The 14,153-nt window shown below is 41.5% G+C and overlaps 1 protein-coding gene across 3 annotated transcripts in view; it reads left to right on the top strand.

Moving 5' to 3' along the window:
• Window positions 1–7,623: 7,623 nt before the first annotated feature.
• PRDM2 (PR/SET domain 2) overlaps window positions 7,624–14,153 on the top strand; it is a 67,608-nt gene continuing 61,078 nt past the window's right edge. For 2 of the 3 annotated variants that reach the window (XM_058855029.1, XM_058855031.1), the window contains exon 1: window positions 7,624–7,694. The gene's annotated coding sequence lies outside the window, so the exon portion shown is untranslated. Of the gene's footprint in view, window positions 7,695–8,118; window positions 8,232–14,153 lie in introns of those variants that run through there. The other variant, XM_058855030.1, reaches the window with a different exon arrangement.

Here is a 14,153-nt window from a genome sequence, read left to right as displayed (position 1 = left end):
ACAGCAGTAGTAACTATGAAAGCAGTGACTTGATACATCAATATTTATAATAGTTCTGGACACCAATACAGAAAATCTTACAAGAGCTCATTTAAGGCGTTTTTTTCCTGCAAGAACAGAAAATGTCAGAAGAATTAATTCAATAAAACCAGCACTAAAAAAGTGTGCACCAGAAGAATTATGAAGATTGACTGACTCCTCTAAATTTAGGAAGTGTTCATTTATAGTTAAATACCAGTTAAAACATGCAGCAATTGCTTATTATTTCAGGAGCACTGCAGTATTCCATTGAAATTATCTTTACCACATCTTATTTTACTGGAGTAAGGACATCCTGCACATTAATACCTCTGTAAAGAGTTCAAACTCCAAAGCACTGATGCATCATTCACAGGAGGATGGCAAGTACTGCCAGATGAAATGACTTGCCAAAGGTTAGAACACAGGTAAGAGAAAAGCCACCAAGCCAGGAAATCTTAAACGTAAAACATTAGTCCTGTCACAGCTTCATATTAGTTCCATAGAAGTGATGTTCTATTACATTTTATCCTTAATATTCTTTACTATAAGACAGGAACAAACGATGCAGAGCAAAAAAGCACCTTACTGAATCTCCAAGACCACTCAGGTCAGAATTGTGCTTGGGTTGCTTTTGATGAGGACCAATCTAAAGTTAATTTCTCTGGCACCAGCTGAGTTCTGCAGTGTTGATGCTGCTGAACCACTCTAAAGCTTAAATATTCTCTGGCCTGCACTGTGCCTGAAGACATTGTTACACCTCTTTGTACTCATCTATCTCATCAGCTGAAATATCAGATTGGCCACACCCATCCTTCTGAAGACAGCTTTTTTAAGCTAAAGGATTCATCATACTGAAATTCCCTGCATTTTTTTTTGTTTGACAACTCCTGATGGATGCAGGAGGTAACGGGGGATCTGTAACCTGACACCAGGTGCCATAATGAGAAGGCTGAATTAATGCTTTGTACACTTTACACAGCTGCAGCTTGGAGGTATTTATGGATAAATAAACCCAGCATCACACTGGCCATGTGTCTTTGTCCCGGCCTTGTGGATTTAGGCATCAGACCAAACCCACAGCTCCCCCTGCTCTGCAACAAACAGTTGGGCTGCAACACAAAGATCCCCATTCAAACATGGAGCTTGTTCTTCCAGGCTTGAGAAGTCAGATTTTCAGACTCTGGTAAATGCTAAACTGGTAAATGTCTTAGCAGGCAAAGGAGTGCTGCACATTCCATGCATTTTCAAAGCTGTGTTCTGTCTCCAGAAGGCAGTTGGCAAGGATGAGTGATTATTGAGAGTTCAGAACCAAAACCAAAGAGTGACACGCACAAAAAAAGAGGAAAATGGAAGGAGAAGAACTGCAGAGAACTGCAACACTTTGTCTTCACTAAAATTTAATTTTTGTTCACATTTCCAGCTTGAGCTGAAAGTGAATAATGGTCTTGCCAGCCTATGAGGCCACTTCAGATGTTAATCCACATCAGTACACTGATAAATTTGCATCAGGGAAAAAAAAAACAAACTTTAAAAGGTTACAGCCTTATCTTCTGATAGTAAAGGCAGTAAGAGTGATACTGATGGAACACAGCAACAAGTCCAGTAACAGCTATGTAAAAAAGCTGGGATCTGAAGGGGAAGATGGTCCTATTGAAGGGGACTCTGATCTGTTCTTCAGAGAACCTGGGGCTTCTTTCTCCCGTGCAGAACTGGAAGCTATTCATGTTCTAAGAACATGGATTTCTTTGTACTACACAATCCCTTTAACCAATTTTCTTGCAATTACTGGTAATAACTTGAAGGCAATACTGACCAGCAACTGAGTTAAATCATTGGCTGGAAGTGCATGAACCTAAATCCTTGTTGAAATACTCCCTTCTTCCCTCCAGAATGACAAAACATTTTCTAACAAGGTGATTTTAAATGTACTGATATTTGTCTTAGGAAATTAGTACTGTATGTCTCATCTGAGCTGGGAAGCAACCCCATTTCCTGCCTTTATGAACCATGTTATCCTCAAATAACACATTCCTTTGAGCCCTGTGGTTATTTTGCCTCATGACATTTGATTCATCCTATCAGGGATGCAGCAGGAAACAGGGAAGGAATTAACAGGTTCAGCAGGTGTGCTCAAGGGAAAAGAGATAGGAATGTCAGCTCTTCCTCATTTCCTATCCACCACAGGAACAAACCCCACAGGAGTTGAATAAGCAGCAATAACTGAGCACAGTGTAGTACATTCCAGCTTCCTTGTTGAAGGAATGTCCTCTCCTCTACATCAGGCACTGAGGCAATTTACTGAGAAATAAGGGACAGCCAGAGCTCTTTTCCTGCCTGCACCCCTACAAACTGCTTAGACAGAGAATTAAGAAAAGTCCACTTCTCACCACTTAGAGCTTTACATATAGATGGTACAAGAGATTTTGACCTAAAAGTCAGCCCTTAAAGGCAAGTTGTATCTAAAAAGCACAGCTCACTTTTGCAGTACAGAAAAGGCTGTCTGTTACAAAGTAGTGGAAGAATTTATTGGTGTAAGTTTCTGTTCAAAGTTCCCTCTGTGATCCAGACCTGGACTTATCCTGAGGAAACTACTCCTGGAACTAAGATCTGAGTCTTTGTAATAGACAAAATATTAATGAGAACATGTAGGCATTCATTACTATTAATCACTTCTCACAGGGAGGCAAAGCCTGCCACCTGTTCATTTAAACCTGAAAGGGCTGAAGTTAAGAAATTTTTAAGTTGTAACTATGAAACTTCTCCTTGAAAACAGTTTTTCTGATTAATTCTTCTAGTTCATTTTGTCATGATTAATACTTAACTTACTAACACAATAAGTATGCTTGACTGAGGGGAAAGAAGCAATAGAATTATTGAGAAGGAGAGCCATGCTTGCATTTCATGCAGAAAAGGGAGCAAGAGCCACAAGAATGGCTTCAGATTTCATGCACCTGACAAAAAGCAATGGGTAAAGAAGTGCATGAGCAGAATATGAAATTAAATTTAATTTAAATTAAAGACTCCTCACTGCAGGCTGATGTTGATGCATGATAACTGCACACTCAGTAAGCTGTACCTGAGCCCCAGCTAGTGGTGGGAATTACTGATGGCATTTTTGCAGGAAAGATGAGCATGTTCATAACAGAAAAGTTTCAGATTCTTATGTATTGCCCCTTACTCATCAAGCCTGGTTTTATTTTTAAAATACTTCCAACAAAACAAAAGCTACACATATTGGTTACTCATGGTTTGCCTACCACCATCTATACAGCACCTCAGTGGCTCTGGCTGATCCAGCTGCTGGAAGCTGGAAGAAACAGGAGTGCAGACAATGAGATGCTTCCTCCATTCTCAGTGCTATTTTCATCCTCTGAGCCAGCTTGGCACTTCACAAGTGGTAGGCAGCACAAAAACGTGTTCTTTCTTCCATGGAGTATTGCCAACATATTCTCTCAACATAAATATTTCTTGATTAATTAAGTTTAAGTGATTAATTCCGCTAAGAAACTCATAGTCATCAATTTTCTGGACCCAATCCTGTAGTGATCAAATCAGTTTAGAGAGAAAATACTAAAATATCTGCTCTAGTTTGCAATGGAGATTGTCCAATGTCATTGATAAATTTATATTTTAGTGAACTTTATCTTTAGCCCTGTGACACTTTTGATATAATTTATACAGACAAATTTTAGCCAGTTAATGTGAATAGCATGAGAGAAACAGCTACTAAGTCCATCTTAGCACAACTGCCCCATCCCTGGAAGTGTCCAAGGCTGGGTTAGACAGGGCTTGGAACAACCTGGGGCAGTGGAAGGTGTCCCTGCCCATGGCAGCAGGGTAGAACTGGATAATCCTTAAGGTTAAATCCAACTCATTGTATCAAATCCTACCGAATTTACCTGCAGAAGATCTCAGCAGATGTCACACTCTGCAGAAGGCAACAATCAGTCTTGGACAGGGGTCATCTCTTGTGTAAAACAGGGTACAAGTCTTGGGATCACAACCTGTGATAAGAAGGGATCAAACAACATAACTGACTTAACACCCCTTTTCTGTCCCATCAGGTATCCTGGTTACCCTTTTACTAAAATCAGTCAAATGGGAGTTGTGGGGAAGCCCCTGGAGCAGGATGTAGAGCCCAAATATCTAAGACTAACTAGGTATGGCCTATGGTCAATTCCATAAAGTGATCCTGAAAAGGGACTGCTCTAAAGCTGTAGGAAAAGCAGCGCCTGTGGGTCAGCAGGTACAATGGAACTTTGGTACAATGTAACAGGTGAGCAACAACACAGACAAGAGTGACAACCAAACCATGAGACATTTGAGTCATGTGAAAGCTTGGACATTGCTTTGAGCTGTGAAAAATTAGATTTTTGTAACAAAACCTGCTACTGGTGCAGGCTGTAGAAATGAGGACTGTGAAGGACCTTGAGGTTAGAAGGGCTCACCTAAACCAGCAGGAAGGGAAAGGAGCAGGAATATTTAATGCTTGAGTCTTAAGAGTCCCATTCCCCAGGACGTTTTGAGAACAGCTTCCCAAAATATCTCTGCAGTTCAGTAAATTCTTTGTTTCCCAAAACTACACTTCCAGAAAAAGATGGCAATATTGCTTAAATTCAGAGCTATTAATAACCAGTAACCTGAGCAGCTCAGTCTTTCCCAGAGCCATAACATGCAGCACGTTGTCTTCTATGACAAAAAGAGCGTCCAAAACAAAGCAGAACAGCACAGAAATTATGATAAAAGACACCTTGTCCCATTTAACCAGAGAAGAACTGGCTGTACTGGTATCACTGGAGTCCACTTACTTTCAAGGCTATTTAGAACTTCGGATAAAATAATCTTTTCTAGAAATGGGCTCACTAAGATTTTCACATATGAGAAGATAATTCTCTCTAACCCACGAGTCACCTTTTCAGTCACCATGAATATATTCAGTCAGATGCCCAAGATTTACAAAAAAGGTTTTTGCTAATATTTTTCTCTCCTGTGTTCTTACATACCTCCGAGTAACCAGAAAAGCTTATTCATCATTTTAGAGAGCACAAAAGCAGAAATATTGATGTTTTCAGAATACAAAAAATTAGGTGTTCTGAACTTTAATCAAATAAAGATTTGTAGGTTTCTCTGACAACTGAAAGTGTAAATTGAAAGTGCAGGTCCCCTGGAACACCACCAGATGGTAGATATTCTCAGTATAAATGTGGGGAAAATGGATGACTTGTACACAGTTGGAGAAAAGTTATGATTTCTTTTATTTGTGATACTTCTGGGAAATCTTATATTTAACAGCAAAGGTAGAAAGGTTCATATTCTAGCTAGTGTGTATGTAATTTGTTCTATGTTTTAAATTTTTCTGTTACAGGTATAGAGCTCTACCATGTTAAATGGGAACCTTGATTTTTCTTAAAATAACACCCAAATTTACACAAGTGTGACTAGTCTAGCTTACTTATAAAATTAAATCTTAATACAGCTAAATTAGAATTAATTTAGTTTAATAAGTCACAGTAGTTTAAACATATTTGAGGGTTTTTTACTACTAAAATTAGAGGCTTCAAAACTGGTTATGGGGTGCCTATACAACACTGCATAAAATATAAATAAATATAAATATAAATGTATCCTGAGTGTTCCAGGTAGAGAAATCACTGTGTCTTGTTATTTTTCAGTCTGATGTTGCTTGCCAAAGCTAAGCATCACTGCAGAGGTGTTCAAATTCCCTGGCAGCCTGTGCCTTCCAGATGTGTGAAAGATTATGTTTGTAACTATATTTCTTGGTAATATGGTGGATTGTTTTAAAAAATCTTTCTTTTGATAAGAGTGGGCAGACAGGGGATTTGCTTGGCTACCTGCTGAGGAAAACTTCCAACTTCATGGAATGGAATGGAATTCCTCTGCCTTGATGCTATAGGAGTATTTTTTGTGCCCAGCCTTACTGACAGTTTTAATGTTACTCACCGATGTACATAATCAAATAAATGTAAAATATTTCTGAATTTATGTATTAATGTCCTATGGATTTAAGTCAGGGATTCTCCTCTGGGAAAATGGCAAATTCTTAACAATCCAGCTAATATACAGTCCAAGCCTGAGAGAAATACATCTTTGACTGCATTAAGGATGAACAGAACATTCAGGGGAGAGAGAAATTAAGGGCAGAGACACTGCTATGTCTTGCAGTACAAATACAGACATCTCCCAGCAGGTGATTATGGAGGGGTTCTTTCCCTCTTAGGTACTTACTCAGAAATTGCAGTGAGAAAACCTTGGTTTAGATGGAACAGAACAACTTGTGTGCAGCACAAATGAGTCCCAAGCCAGCGACAGCCTGGGTCCCTCAGGGCTGTGAGGGTCAGTTCCCAAATCACTTCAGTGACCTTCAGCCACCTCACTTTTTTCGGTCACAGGTGAGAACCCCGTGGATCTGCTTTACTGCGAAAAGATGAAAAAGACTTTAAAAAAACCCCCAAAGCAATGGGAAAGAGGGCTTGGAGAACATGTTGATTGTCTGGCAGAGGGTGGTGGATGGAAGTGGCTGGAGCGTGTGGTGTGATCTGAGGGGGCTCAGGGCATGGAGGGGTTAAGGGGGGTAAGGAGGGTGAAGGGGATGGAAAGGGATGAAGGGGATGAATGGGAGGAAGGCAGTGTTGGGGAAGGTGATGAAGGGGGTGAAAGGGATATGGGAATGAAGGTAATGAAGGTGATGAAGGGGCTCTTGGGGATGTTGGGTGTGAAGGCAATGTAAAGGATGAAGGCAAAAGGGGCTCTTGGGGATGAAGGTGATGAAGAGCTGCAAAACAGTGAAGGGGAGGAAGAGACTGCTGGGGATGAGAGCGATGAGTGCAATAAAGATGATGAGGGGGACAGAGCTGATGGAGGACAGGAAGGGGCTGTTGAGGATGAGGGGGATGAGGACGATGAAGGGCAGGAAGGGGGTGTTGGTGATGAGGGGGATGAGGACGATGGAGCCGAGGAAGGGCAAGAAGGGGCTGTTGGGAACGAGGGGGATGAAGGGCAGGAAGGTGCTGTTGGGGATGAGGACGATGGAGCCGATGAAGGGCAGGAAGGGGCTGTTGGTGATGAGGATGATGGAGCTGATGAAGGGCAGGAAGGGGCTGTTGGTGATGAGGGGGATGAGGACGATGAAGGGCAGGAAGGGGCTGTTGGGGTTGAGGGGGATGAAGCCGAAGAAGCCCAGGAAGGGCAGGAAGGGGCTGTTGGGGATGAAGCTGAAGAAGCCGATGAAGGGCAGGAAGGGGCTGTTGGTGATGAGGGAGATGAGGACGATGGAGCCCAGGAAGGGCAGGAAGGGGCTGTTGGGGATGAGGGGGATGAAGCCGATGAAGCTGAAGAAGCCCAGAAAGGGCAGGAAGGGGCTGTTTGGGCTGTTGGGGATGAAGCTGAAGAAGCCCAGGAAGGGCAGGAAGGGGCTGTTTGGGCTGTTGGGGATGAAGCCGAAGAAGCCGAGGAAGGGCAGGAAGGGGATGTTGGTGATGAGGGGGATGAAGCCGATGAAGCCGAAGAAGCCCAGCAAGGGCAGGAAGGGGCTCTGGGGGTCCCGCGGCGGGCCCTGCCCGCGGCCTCCCCCCAACGTCACTTCCGAGGCTGGAGACAAGATGGCGCCCGGACGGTGCCGGCGCTGAGGCCGCTCCGCCGCCAGCGGGGCCCGGGTGAGCGGGAGCGGCGGGACCCGCCGGGCGCAGCCGGGACGGGCCGGGCGGGCGCAGGGCAGGGCCGGCCGCGCAGGGAGGGGGCCCGCGGAGGCTGCTCCGGGTGCGGAGCCGCCCCGGGGTCCGCGGGGAGGCGGCGGCCGGGGGCGTGAGGGCAGCGGCGGCAGGTGCGAGACCTGTGCCCGCCGGGACGTGGGAGCGCCTCGGGGAGGGGAGAGGAGAGGGCGGAGGATGGCGAAGGAGGCCGGTTGGAGGAAGATGCTCCATCCCTCGGGCGGCTTTTTCAATTTTTTTATCCTGAAAATGCTGCCTCGGAAGTGTCGGCTGGCTCCTGCCGCTGCCAGCCCGATGCTGAGAGAACTCTGCTCTTTCAAAGTGACTTCAGAAGTTGTGGCGCTTCGCAGGCCCCAAGGCTCCCGCAGGTCACGTTCCGCCAAGCTGAGCGAGCAGGGCTTGAAGGAATTAACTCCAGAATTGGTTCCTTCCCTGGAAATGCCCATCTGTGAATTATTCTAAGTCGGAGAATAATTCATGGAGGTACTGTGGGGGAAAACTGTTTGGAGTGAGATGAAAAATATTCATGTAAGACATTTAGAACAGCTCAAGAGATGTATCGTAAGTGCATTTTTTATTTGAAGCCAGAGCAGCCTGTGGAGCGTTGCTGATAACCATCTCATGGACAGGTAGCTGAAACATTCAGTGAAGTTTCCAGTGGTTTCAAATTCATATGAAGCCGCAAAATTTCCATTCTGAAACATTAAAGAAAACTTCAGGTCGTTTTTAATTGTTGAGGAAGGAAGAGAAAGTGGTATGGCTGCACCTGCTAAATGATCATTCAGTGGCAAGAGAACTATTTGTGTTTCACATTTGAGTGAGCTGCAGTGGACAGCTCTAGAGAACAGCAGGGCTGCTTGTGCTTCTCATGCTGCCCCAGTTTGCTTTTCCAAGAACGTGCTCTGGATTTTGGGCATGTTATTTGGCTGCAAAGCCTTTTCCAGCTTATTCAAATATTCTAAATAGATTAGGGTAACTGGAGATGTACAGCAGCATGGCATGTAATTAGTATGTTTATCACCAGGAATTGTAGTCATAGGGCAAGAAGTAATGGTTTTAAATGAAAAAAGGAGACGTTTAGGTTAGAAATATGGAAGAAATTGTTCCCCATGAGGGTGGGGAGGCCCTGGCACAGGCTGCCCAGAGCAGCTGTGGCTGCCCCTGGATCCCTGGCAGTGCCCAAGGCCAGGTTGGACAGGGCTTGGAGCAGCCTGGGACAGTGGAAGGTGTCCCTGCCCATGGCAAGGGGTGGGACTGGATGAGCTTTAAGGTCTCTTTGAGCCCCAGCCATTCCATGATTCTATATTGTTGTCTTCTGACACAACATTTCAATAAAAATAATGGGCGTGTTAAGAATTCAGGGCTGCTTTCCTTGGTGTAGAGATTTCCAGCTCTTCCAACTGCAGGAAAGCAGTTTTGGTCAATTAGTGAGAGCATTGGCACTTTTCAGTGCATCACTGATAGATGAAGGAGTGACTTTTAAGAAACAAGAGAACTTTTGGACTTGCAGAGACAGCAGTGAGAGCCATGTGTTTTCAAGGATATGGCTCCCAGGATTTGCTGGGATAGCAGTGCCTCCACAGTTCATAGCATAGGCCATAAAAATAAGTGGCACTTACAGTTACAACCTACAGTTACTACCTACAACCCTAGTTATGTTAATTAAAGGGTAAAACAGCACTTTGGATACAGTATCTTTGCTAGAAATGCCACGATAAGTATGGTGTGTGGAGATTCCTGAGTTGGTGTCTGTTTTATGGGAATCCAAGGAGCAGCTTTCTACCAGCACAGCATGGAAGGTGGGAAGAATGTTCAAGCACTTCTGTGCATTTCTATAAGACATCCATTTTTTACTATTGAAAATTTGCTTGAGAATGGAAGAGAAGTAAAGCAGAAAGTCTTTCTCTGTAAGAACTGAAATGGCTCTGGAAGTCCATCCTGCAGTGCAGTGACATCTCCATTTCACTATTACACATAAAAGCCTTGATCCTTAGGGATAAACAAGTAATATAAAGTGTATAAAAGGGAGATGCAGCTTACTGGGTATCTCTCTGTTGGAAGGAGAGAGAGGTTTGGAGATGACCAGTAATGTATTCCTGCCTTGGCAAACCTCTTTAAAGTACTGTAGTATCTTCGCTGTTGAACTTGTTTGCATGGAAAGGGCAGATATGATCCTGATACCTAAACCCCCAAATGACATAATTTCTTTAACCATTGGGTTTTTTCTCCACTGAGCATAATGAGCTGCAAAATATTTCTTCTTGGCCTCTGTATAAAACGTGCTGTAGTCAAAAGTGGGAGGACGAGTCCTGTGTTGTAAAAAAAAAAGGCTGAAATTGACTTTTTCACATAGGAGTAAATCAGCAGTGTACTTATCTGAGAAAATTTTCATTGGGTTTTACTGCATTTGTGAGTCAAAGTGCATTTATATCTGAAGATTGGAATGGTATTTCTGCATATTTGCACATGTTAGAGGCTTGTTTTCTGTTGACTTCTCTTGACTAGTTGCTGTTTAATTAATGAACTTGGGGTTTGTGTTGTGTTGGTGATTTCTTGGCTTATTATCCTGGTTACCTGAATAAACCTTCCTGAGGTGTAACAGTTTATTTGGTTACGTGGCAGTAAGCAAAGCCTTTTTTCTTATTGGACAATAGGTAATAGATTTTAGTGTTCAGAAAATCATTGTCTGCCCATTTTTATTCTGTTCTTATTCAGGCAGCCTTGAATAACTGAAAATGTCTTTGCATTTAAGTGCCTATCAGTGGAAACAGGATGCCCTATCACATGCATATTTTAATCTTTTAGAGTTAACAGGAACTTTATGTTTTTAAATTGGCAAGCTTTATTTCACCTAATGCATGGAAAATTCGTGGATGAGAGTATTTCAGTATTGAAAACATGTAGATGTCGTGATGTTTAAAAAACAGTCATGTGCTGCAGCTAGAAAGTAAAACAAAGCCAAGAGCTGTGCAGTATCCCAGCCTGAACCTCGGTCATTAGGAAAAGAGGCCATGGAGACTTTCAAGTTGTTCCTGGTTCTCTAATGAACATGTTTTTACTGGAGCAGTGATGTAATGCATGTCCCATTTTCAGCTTCCAAAATAGGATTGATACTCTCATGCCTGGCTTTTCCTTCATCTGCATTGGAAGCAGCATTCTCTTTCACAATGCTTTTTGATTCTGGGATTTAAAAAACCCTCACATACAGAAATTATAAATATGGCTTATAAAACCAGAAGATTGTCTACTTAGTAAAACCTAGGAATGCTTACTAGTCTGCTTGAGTTGGAAAGGGATGATCTGCAATGATGGTTTTGAATAAAATTACTTGCTTTTGTTTGCAGACTTTATTCCTAACAAATTGTAGGTTTTCTAAGGGAATACTTAAGATTCTGAAGCATAGGTTCAGAAATAATGTCAAAATACTTTTTGCTTTAAGCATTTCATTTTAGAGACCACAGTGTTTCCTTAGATACAAATGCCCTGTATATTCTTATATGAATAAATGTAATTTGTTGACTAAAACTGAGCCTTTCAGAAAAAGAATTTTTTCTGAAACTCAAAGATAACTTCATGCAGTAGATCTTCTTTCTCTTCTTTGTTTCCCTTTAATGTCTTGAGTAAGTGTGTGGTATTTTTTGTACTCATGAGATAGAGCAGTAAGTAGTAGTTTAAAATCAATATGACTTGGAAATGTTTTCTGAGAATTAATTTGGAAAATTCAGGTTGCTGGTGTGTGTGCTTCACTTTTGGGATAGAACCTTTATTGTTCTTTTCCTGAGGCTGTCAGTGAATGGCTGAAGTTTACTGTGGCAAATGTTATTAACAATATCCAGGTCTTTAATAGGTTAGGTTATATTGCTGTTGAGTTTGGGGCAAAGGTTGGATGAAAATACTTGTTACCTGTATTTGATGGAGCTGCTGAGTGACTTTTTCAAAGTACTAATGCAGTTGTTGACTATTACTAACTTTAAAACTGATTTAGCAGGGCCATGGTTGTACCTTTAATAGATGACAGATTGCCCTGGTGCCTCATCAGAGCAGTGTGGTTTTCTGTGGGGCTTTTCTGGGAAATCCTGCACAGGAGCTGGGAATTCCTCCCTGTGTGGAGTCAGAGCTTGTTCCTGCTTGCAGTGATGAGAGTAAAGACCCTGTTGGTACTCACTGATAGTGCTGGGAACTTGTGTTTGGGCAGCAGTTGTAGAATTAGTTTCATATTTTCTTGAGTTTGTTGAACATTTTGTACCGAAAGTTAAACCCCAAGTTTACTGTTACAGATATTTCTGTTCTTACATTTCATTTTAGGTAGAAAGAAAACTAGTGGCTGCACACAAGACTCTGTACAGTATTAATTGTATTTCTTTTTCAGTGCAATTAATCTTGCTTTCCACATAGTTAAGTTCACTTTCAACAAAATAAGTAATGTGGAAGAGGGCAAAAAACACAGAACTGCAGGTATAAAATTTTAATAAGAAGTGTGTATTTTAAATTAATAGCTTTAAAAATACTTGTTAAAGCTTTTGCTTTACTACAGGTTTAATTTTTCACCTAATTCTGTTTTATGCTCAAGTGGCTCCACTGCTAATTGGTAGTTGAAAGAATATAGAGTAGTACAGTCTGTTGGGAATCTGCCTAAACTGTTGTGTAGTTGATTAACTACATCAGTTTTTTAAGATCTGTTGTCATCTCATAAGAAATACCATTGAGAGGTTTGGATACAACCAGTTTTATAAAAGTTGAATAAAATATTTGCAACATTTGTAAAAATAACATTATTTTTGTTTTGAAAATTCTTTGTTGACTATTAATTCTAAGCAAAGCATTTTTGAATTAGTAAATGGAAAAGAAGAAAAATGTATTTTTAGTGCTCAAATATAACAAAGTAAGAAGATTTTGTCTGCTTTTCAAATCTTTTGAGTAATTTATTTAATAACTGGGCTAAGAAAATTCATCTGAGAGGAAATTTTCGGCTTGACAGGACTTTGACTCTGCAGCCCATCACTTTATTGCTATTTACTTGTCTCAGATTTGACACATTTAGCAGTGGATAGTGATGGTGTTCAATGTTTGCTTCTGTAAGACAGTGTTTTAAATCCTTACTTTGTGTGTATAAGGCAGTGTTTTAAATCCTTACTGTGTGTGTATAAGGCAGTGCTTTAAATCCTTACTGTGTGAGTATAAGGCAGTGTTTTAAATCCTTACTGTGTGTGTATAAGGCAGTGTTTTAAATCCTTACTCTGTGTGTGTATCTGGAGTTTTGGGCAAAGTGTGCAGTGCAGGAGATGGGTGTCACAGGAATCATTCACCACTGTGCCACAGTGTACAGTGGTACAACTCCTGCAGTGGGTTTCCCACATTCCAGATTTGTGGTCAGAAGTGAACAGCAGAGCCTGTGGCATGGAGGGAATGATGATATTTGGTGAGAGGGGAGAGAAAAGGTAGAAATAGGCAGGTGGAGACAGTAACAACATCAACTCCTCCCAGCCACAGCCTGGTGCTCCTCAGGCTGTGCTCCTGTGTCCCTGAGAGGTTCTGGCTTTTCTAGACTTTCTGTGAGTAATTATATAAAAATATTCTAACAGTATAGAAAAATGAGACGTTTGATACTAAAAGTAAGTTTGGTTTCATACTAGGAAATTATTTGACACCTCTGCTGCTATGCATTTATTTCCTTTTTAAAACAATGTTGCATGGGTTCTGTCCCAATGAACAATGAATAAGATTGTTGGGTTTTTCACTGATGTTCAGGTCTCAGCTGAGGTACAGACGTTTATCCTGACTCCAATACTGAAATAAGTTAGGAAGTTAGTAATAATGCATTCCAAAAGGAATGCTTTTCTTTGGATGTGTACAAGCTGTTCACATGGAGCTCCTTATCCCATAACTGGCCTTTGCTGGCAGACTTTAAATCCCTCAGAATCAGTTGCAAAACTGGAACTAAAATTCAGATATTTCAGCTCTTTGTTTAAATGCTCACGTAGTATGGAAACACCAGGACAAAAGGAGTTAATCCTGGAAGAGCTGTAAACAACAGAAATATCATTTACAAGGACATTTTTCCTTTTCTTATGGATTTTTTAAGCAGTATAACATTTGAATGATGCTTGGCAGTGTTGGCACTTTTGCAAAGCATTAAGAATTCTTTCAGTGTAAAGATGTGAGGGATTATGTGAAATGTATTTGGAGTAGATTTTGCTTGAACTTATTTTAAATTAAATGTTGGTACTTATGCAGAGTACTTAGTAAAAAAAATCAGTTGAATGTTGTTATAGTAAGAAAGCTAAAGACAGGGAAGATAAAGCAGCTCTTGAATAAAGTGCTTTAAGTGAGGAGGGACCAGTTAACTTTCATAAATGGGGGACGTTAATTTATTGAAAATTGTCTATGACAATGAGACTAAAAGTG

Source organism: Poecile atricapillus, chromosome 22 (genome assembly GCF_030490865.1).
Source record: "Poecile atricapillus isolate bPoeAtr1 chromosome 22, bPoeAtr1.hap1, whole genome shotgun sequence".
NCBI classification, from domain to species: Eukaryota; Metazoa; Chordata; class Aves; order Passeriformes; family Paridae; genus Poecile; species Poecile atricapillus.
The sequence above is the reverse complement of the archived record's forward strand: the minus strand, read 5'-3'. Positions and strand labels throughout refer to the sequence as shown.